General features: G+C 33.4%; 1 long non-coding RNA gene across 1 annotated transcript; it reads right to left on the reverse strand.

Moving 5' to 3' along the window:
• Nucleotides 1-309: 309 nt before the first annotated feature.
• Nucleotides 310-5,262, reverse strand: LOC143045115 (uncharacterized). Its single transcript, XR_012968869.1, has 3 exons — nucleotides 4,836-5,262; nucleotides 2,099-2,332; nucleotides 310-547 (listed from the first exon to the last, which is right to left on the reverse strand). It is a non-coding gene; the product is annotated as an uncharacterized LOC143045115 (long non-coding RNA).
• Between the last annotated feature and the right edge of the window lie 1,997 nt (nucleotides 5,263-7,259).

The following is a 7,259-nucleotide window of genomic DNA, read 5'->3' on the forward strand; positions in this document are numbered from 1 at the left end:
CCCTTGACCCAATATTCAATAGGTAATTTTTCCTGCCTGATAACTGTCATCTGAATAATTTTCAACCCAATCAAATATGAGAAACTCAAGTTAACATCCGGACACCATTTTCTTGTAAATACACAAAGAACCAAAATCAAATTTAGATGTCTAAATAAAGGAAACAGTAGTATACCGCTGTTCGAAATTCATAAATCGATTGAAAAAAAAACAAATCCGACTTACAAACTAAAACTGAAGAAAACACATAAAATACAAGAGGAGAACTACAACACAACAGAAACACAACATTAAAATGTAACACACACAGAAACGAAAATACTTTTTTTTATTTTCTAAGAGAACACTTGAATTTCAGCGAAGTTTAGTATTGCTTCTTCTGTATTATGGTCCTTCATCGTCACCTTGACGTAACGTGCTGCCATTGGTTCTCTGCAAGATATAGATATTATTTCTCCTTTTGCAGCTGCGCCATGATAAAACCCACAAACCTTCATGCTTGATAATGAGTTTCCGACGGTAACTTCAACGTTGCGCAATCTTTTACCTATGAAAATATATTCACACAAATCATTTATCAAAATTAATACGAAGATTCAAAATTGCAACGGTTTCATGTTTTTCTTAAGGTAGTTTTACTTCCTCTATACATGCATGCGTATTACTGTTATGGTCACTGATAATAAAGTGCATGCATGCAGTTGTTTGTTATTTTTAAAATATACTAGAAATTTAGTTACCCGAAGTTAAGTTTGTACATTTTGAAATGAAGGAGGGGCGAAAGATAACAAAAATAAACTGACAACACCATGGCTAAAAAATTAAAAAAAAAACCAAACAGACATATAATAGTACAAAAGACAAAACATAGAAAACTAAAGATAAAACAACACGAACCCCACCAAAAGTTTGGAGTGATCTCAGGTGCTCCGGAATGGTAAGCAGATCCTGCTCCACATGTGGCATCCGTCGTGTTGATCATGTTATAACAAACCCAGTAAATAGTTTATTAGGTAAGTAATATTCGTGGTGAAAAAGGAAATGGATTTTAGTCACGACATAAGGAACATATCCGATATCATCTGTGAAACAACTCACAGTGTCGTCCGAAAAATTACGATGGATGATTTCAACTTCACCATTTGGATTGCCAAATGTATTGGATAATAATGCTATTTATTTTGTATGTATGGTTCTGATTGGATGATGATCAGCGTACGATTCTAAATTTACCTTCCTGTAATGTGTAACTAAGGGAAGCGAATATTTTGAATTCCAGAATGTATTGACATGCGATTTCTTCAATACATGTAGAAACAAATAAATCACCTTTTCACCTTTTAGTCCTCTTTTTGTCAAATTTTTTAAGTGTACATGAACCGTATACGACTGGTGTTTTTGTTTGACGCCGCAAGCGTACCTATGACATCATCTTGTTCAGCTGATAACAAGAGGAATTTCATGCAATTTTCGTTTTTGAATATTTTTCATCGAAATAATGCTGACGATAAAAGACTGATTTAAAAAAAAATGAAATTAGAAGAAAATAACCATAATCTTGTTTAAGCTTGGTTCGCGTAAAACTTTGGTTTACTATAAAAATATTCGTTAGCCTGGAAACACTAGATAAGTAAACTTTATCTGCAATTTATTTACTGCATTTGTGTCAGATTGTTGTCTTGCTGACACATTCTCCGTTTCTATTCTCAATGTTAGTGATTCGATATTGATATTCTTAGGAATAAGTAAAATGTCCGAATAAAGTAGAGATATTGACACACTGGGAAAATCAACCGATTCATAATGCAACCCCGAATAAAAACGCTGATATTTGTGTCTCTCGGATTTTTCTGAACTAGTAAACGTAAGTTAACTTGCATAAAGAATGAAATGCAGTATAGTATCATTTTGAAAACACCATGTGCTGGGGCATGTGATACATGTATGTTTGCAACTCATGAATTAAGTTATCAATAGAACGTTTTTTGAAATGATAGCGTATACTAGTAGTCTGGACACATTACTTGGAATCAATCATAACGAGATTCATCATATAAGGTTAAACGCACCAAATAGTTGCTTCTTATAGAAAACTTACCACAACAATCTCTCCTGTTGTATATTTTGATTAGTTTTATCATACAACTGCTTTCCAAATCAACCCACCAATACGGGTTGCTTTCTCCGTGATAAGCATTATTCTTCCAGAAATATGTTGTGTGTATATAAGTATTGAAATTCCCATCAACAGCCAAACCACATTCATATCCATCCATATATGAACTTTGTCCACATTTCTTTTGAAATGCTAGATTCTTCTTACCACATGATCCTTGAAATAAAAATCAAATGTTTAGATATATATATTTTAAGCTTACAGTGAGTTTAGTACTCAATTTAGAGTGTATGGTACGTTTATTTTGAGTGATGTTTTTCACATATCATTCTCTATAAATAGTCACAATAACGGTTTTCGAGGGTCGCATAGGCATATGTGAAGAGTTAAAGAAGATGGAGTATGATTGTCAATGAGACAACTCCCCAAAAGAGACCAAAATGACATAGAAATTTAAAAGAACCAGAAGTTATTGTTCGTTCATTTTAAACATAAATCTAATAAATCATCACATTGTTTGATAGACAGGTACAGCTACAAATTATATTTATAATATATCTAGCATCATATACAAAACATGCTAACCCGTTCGTTGGAAAGATTGCATTTTATCATTTTTGCATTTGCACTCCTAACGCTCAAAATATCAATCACATTATTTTTCAGTTTCACATAATCACATTTAATATATTTTAATTCTATCCTATTTATTTTCTGTAAACATAAGGAACAGACTTACCATAGAGAAATAGGGAAATATGATTTTATATGTTTAATGCATGTAATGCGCATATTTTAACCATTAGTTCATAAAAGGTGCAAATTTAAAAAAAACTATTATCTTAAGGTGGCTCACCCCAATAGTGACCCCCGGTAGATTTTTTTTATTTTCACATATTCTGTAGATTTTTTTATGTTGAATCCAAAAATGCAAAGAAAAAAGGGGGTCATCAGGCTCGTTTACCCCTCAAATTGAAGCGAAATGTGCGATTTTGATCCTATTTCCAAACATGCCCACCCTTTCAACAATAACGGTTACATCAAATTCAAAGACTTTTAAAACCAAGTCAGTATGATTTTCATGTGAAAAAACATTAGAATTTGAAATGTAAACCTTTCCCTTGGTTGTTTTTGACTTAAAAATCCTTTTATTTTCAGATTAATCTCTAAATTTTGCATTTTCTAATTTCAGTTTAAGGCAAAAAATATTGGTTTAATCGATTTTTCGTAGAATTTCCCCGGTAGATTTTTTTTAAAAACAGATATGTCAAAGCTATGAACTTTTCGAACATTTTAAGGTAAAATAAAATGGGGTCACCAGGCTTTTAAAAAAGTTACGAGCTTTTGTTTAACCCCTCTACCCCATATGGTCTGATTTCAATGCACTCCATTAATTACTTAATTGTGAATTCTTTATTGATGGCTTTAATAAATTATTGTTTGTAATTATATCAATAAACGATGGCTGAATATAAATGTGGTTATCGTATTAATATTTGTTATCAAAAAGCGAAATTTTGATTATTTTGGTGAAATACGGTAATTTTGTCTGGCGCGAGTTGCTTCCCTCTAATTTGGCGCCATTATCGGACCAGAGGAATTTCAAGGTCGCTATTGCCGAGCAGCATACTATATTGATGAATACGACCATGTACATGCATAACAGACATTGTGGCGAATATACAACGATGAAGGTAGAGTTATTACATAAGAAAACATAGATTTCGATATATATGTTATCAGTATAACGAAAAATACAAACTTGGGGGTTGTCTCAAAATACTCGCTACTGTTGAAAATCACTGCGGCTGAAACCTTGCACGGGCTCAATTTCTGTTCCTTGTTTAATGTTATAGATCGTTATAGCTGGTATCTTATTTATGTGTTTATTTTACCCTTGACACACAAGTTGTAAACATGTCTGGCCAGTTTTGAAAAATATCCGTGTGCAAACGGCCGAAGAGGAAGGGATGACATCTACTAGCTATCAATGACTATGAAGCACCACAACTGTCATTTTTACGCTACCGTTAGTGTCAATGAATTAGTCTTTTTTAATCATCATTTTTGATATCTAATTTCGAAGCCAATTTAGGGTCATATGTATGTGGGGTACTCAGGTGGGGTACCCCATAACTTCCCTCGGAACAGTTTCTACTCCTTAGCCCCAACTATATTTCCCTTCCCTTTTTACCCTAAAATCCCCCCTCCTTTTACTCAATACTTCCATCTCCTTGCTCCAAGACAAAATAAAAATGACAAAATATATTTCCAAGATGTACTCCCTTTTCTCTGATCCCTCATTCCCCTGTCTCATTACCCCTGTCCACCCCTCAATCAATTAAGGACCTCAAGGGGTTTGATTGACTTGTTTATTTTCTAGAGAATATGATATAATATGGCCTAATTTGTAAATGATAAACCCTACAGTAGGAGGCAATACATCTTATTGAAGGATTCGTCTTGATCAATCACAATTTGTTCATAAGTATTTGTCACTTGAGATTTTTAGCTGTTCATGTATACTGTATATAAAAGTACATTTTTTCAAAAAAAAAATTATTTTGGATTGATTTTGAGCATCCTGGTACCAATAGAAGCAGTATTATCACAGGTTTATTTTTTGGTTATATTTTTTTGATGTCTCATTTTCCTTATTTTCTGTTCAGAAATTCATTTAATTGATTTCATTTCTCGTACAAAATGACAATGAGCTTACCGCCAATTTTTCTGGTCAAAGAAGTATCTCGGGTTGTATCGTGTGTCGTACTATCAAATCCAGTAACTACTTCACTTTCCGAGGTAGACTCTTTAGGTCTGTCGGAATTATCAGGCGGCTCCTTGTTGAGCGCTACCATCAACCGTCTCAGTTGAGTATCCGTCAACACAGTACCATGACATCTCCCAGAATTGTATATGACTATTCCTATTGCTAAGAAGAAGACCAATATTATTAGTATTCCAACACTTATACCAATGCATAATAACTTTTCCACAGGTTTGGTTTGAAAAAATGCTGTACCAAACTTCATCTTATTTATTTTCTCTTCGTTTGTTTTGATAAGTTGTAAATTACAGCCTTCTTGCTGAGTGTTATGTAGAATATTATATTCCATTGTTCAGAAGTGAAAATTATAATTAGTTTACTGCATGTTGTACTAGAAGCAAGAGTACACCTTATTGCTAATCCCGGCTGACCCGGCCGCTTGAACTTTTGACGCATACAACAATCACTTTTCCATTGTGGCGTCAGATATTTTGTTTTATGACGTCAAAATTTTACGGGAACCTGTGTGATATGCAGTAATGGCGGACATATAGCGATAAGGTGTATTGTGTCTTCCTGTTTATTTTGATGGTAATATCATATTCTTTGAGTGATACTTAAATCGACAATTCAAAATTGTACTAATTATATTTATAATAACATACTGCTCATATTCGTAAAAAAAAAATTGAAATGCAATGATTTATTTCAATATTACAAGAGAAATGACATCGTAACATTAATTCTACTATTTAAGCATTTCTATATAATTTACACATATGTATTGTTAAGTGCAAATCAAAGTACTGAAGTACTGAACATCGGATGATCGCAAGTTCTTGTGAATGGTCAAAAGCACTTGTTTCAGAAAAAAACACATCTATATACCTGAAACTGAGGGTAATGTACAGAGATATATATTTTTTTATGAGACAAGTTCGTGCGTGGATGATGAATAAATTACTGGAAATTCAACCTCACCGCAATAACTGTTATATTGTAGTGATACAAATCAGTATAAACTGGTTTATTGTTATATATTATATTGATATAACATTTATATGCATATATATTTTTTATCCATTTGTATATCATTCTATTCTACTATTCTTATGATAGTGTATTGCAAGTGCATGGTGGACACGTACTCTTTTGTAAAAATTCGATTTGCAGTGTAATGTTTTAAAATTCGTATGTCAAGCTGCATGAGGGTTTGTAGGTGATCGGTTGTAACTTGGTCTCATTTTCTAGTGCTTCTCATTCAAAAACAAATGTATAGGCAAACAAAAACAAACCAACATTACACAGAAAACTGAACAGGGAGCAACAGGAACCTCACAAAACCCTTGGGATGAAATCAGCTCTTACGTACAGATAAGCAGTTCCAACTATTGGCACCCTTTGTGCTGTTAAGGGCAAGTCACATTTTGGTGATAAGTCACATTCCCTAATAACACAATCGTTTAAAAAAGAGCCATCAATTGTAGCTCCGACGAGAGGAATTTATCTTGTATCTATGACACAGATATTCTATATCGGTAAATCAAATTATGAGAAACAGTCCGTTAAACATTCGAAGGCATGACTTCAACTTTAACGAATACCACTTAAAATCTGTTGTTCAATTTACCGTTTCAGAATCTAAAACATTCTGTGTAATATTTTCGAAATCGTACACGAAACTCTTATTATAATGTACAAACAGTTAGATAACCCAAATTCCTTTAAATTCTGAAGGCGAATTGATTCTGAGTTATCAGCAAATATGTTGCAAATTAGATAAAGCAACACGCTCGCTCGGTCCGAATGCTCTGCTGTAAATATATATACTAGTATAAATTTTATATACCGGTATGTTTCGGAGTTAAGAGTGATATCCATTTCATTGAACCAGTATACTAGTAAATTATTGTTCAGGGGTCAGCTGAATATAGCCCTTGTTGTGGGATTTTCTGGCTGCACTGAAGATCATTGGGTTGTTTTCTGCTCTTTAAAAGGGTTGTGGTCTCTTTGACGCATTCCCCGTTCCATTTTATATTCTAAGTTAAGCCTTTCAATTGATATTTTATAGTGTGTCTTTTTATATTGTGATGTTATACTATTGTTTCGGAAAAGGGAGACAGTTTGATTAAAACGTTTAATCCCGCTTCAAATGTTTGCACCTGTCCTAAGTCAGGAATGTGATGTACAATGGTTGGCGTCTGTTTATGTAGTTCATACGTGACGTGTTTCTCGTTGATATATAGATTGGCCCGTTGGTTTTCCCATTTGAATGGTTTTACACTGGAAATTTTGGGCCTCTTTATAGCTTGCTATTCGATGTTAGCCAAGGCTCTGTGTTGAAGGTCGTACCTTGACCTATAATGGTTTACTTTT

The sequence above is a fragment of the Mytilus galloprovincialis genome, chromosome 9 (genome assembly GCF_965363235.1).
Source record: "Mytilus galloprovincialis chromosome 9, xbMytGall1.hap1.1, whole genome shotgun sequence".
Classification (NCBI taxonomy): domain Eukaryota; kingdom Metazoa; phylum Mollusca; class Bivalvia; order Mytilida; family Mytilidae; genus Mytilus; species Mytilus galloprovincialis.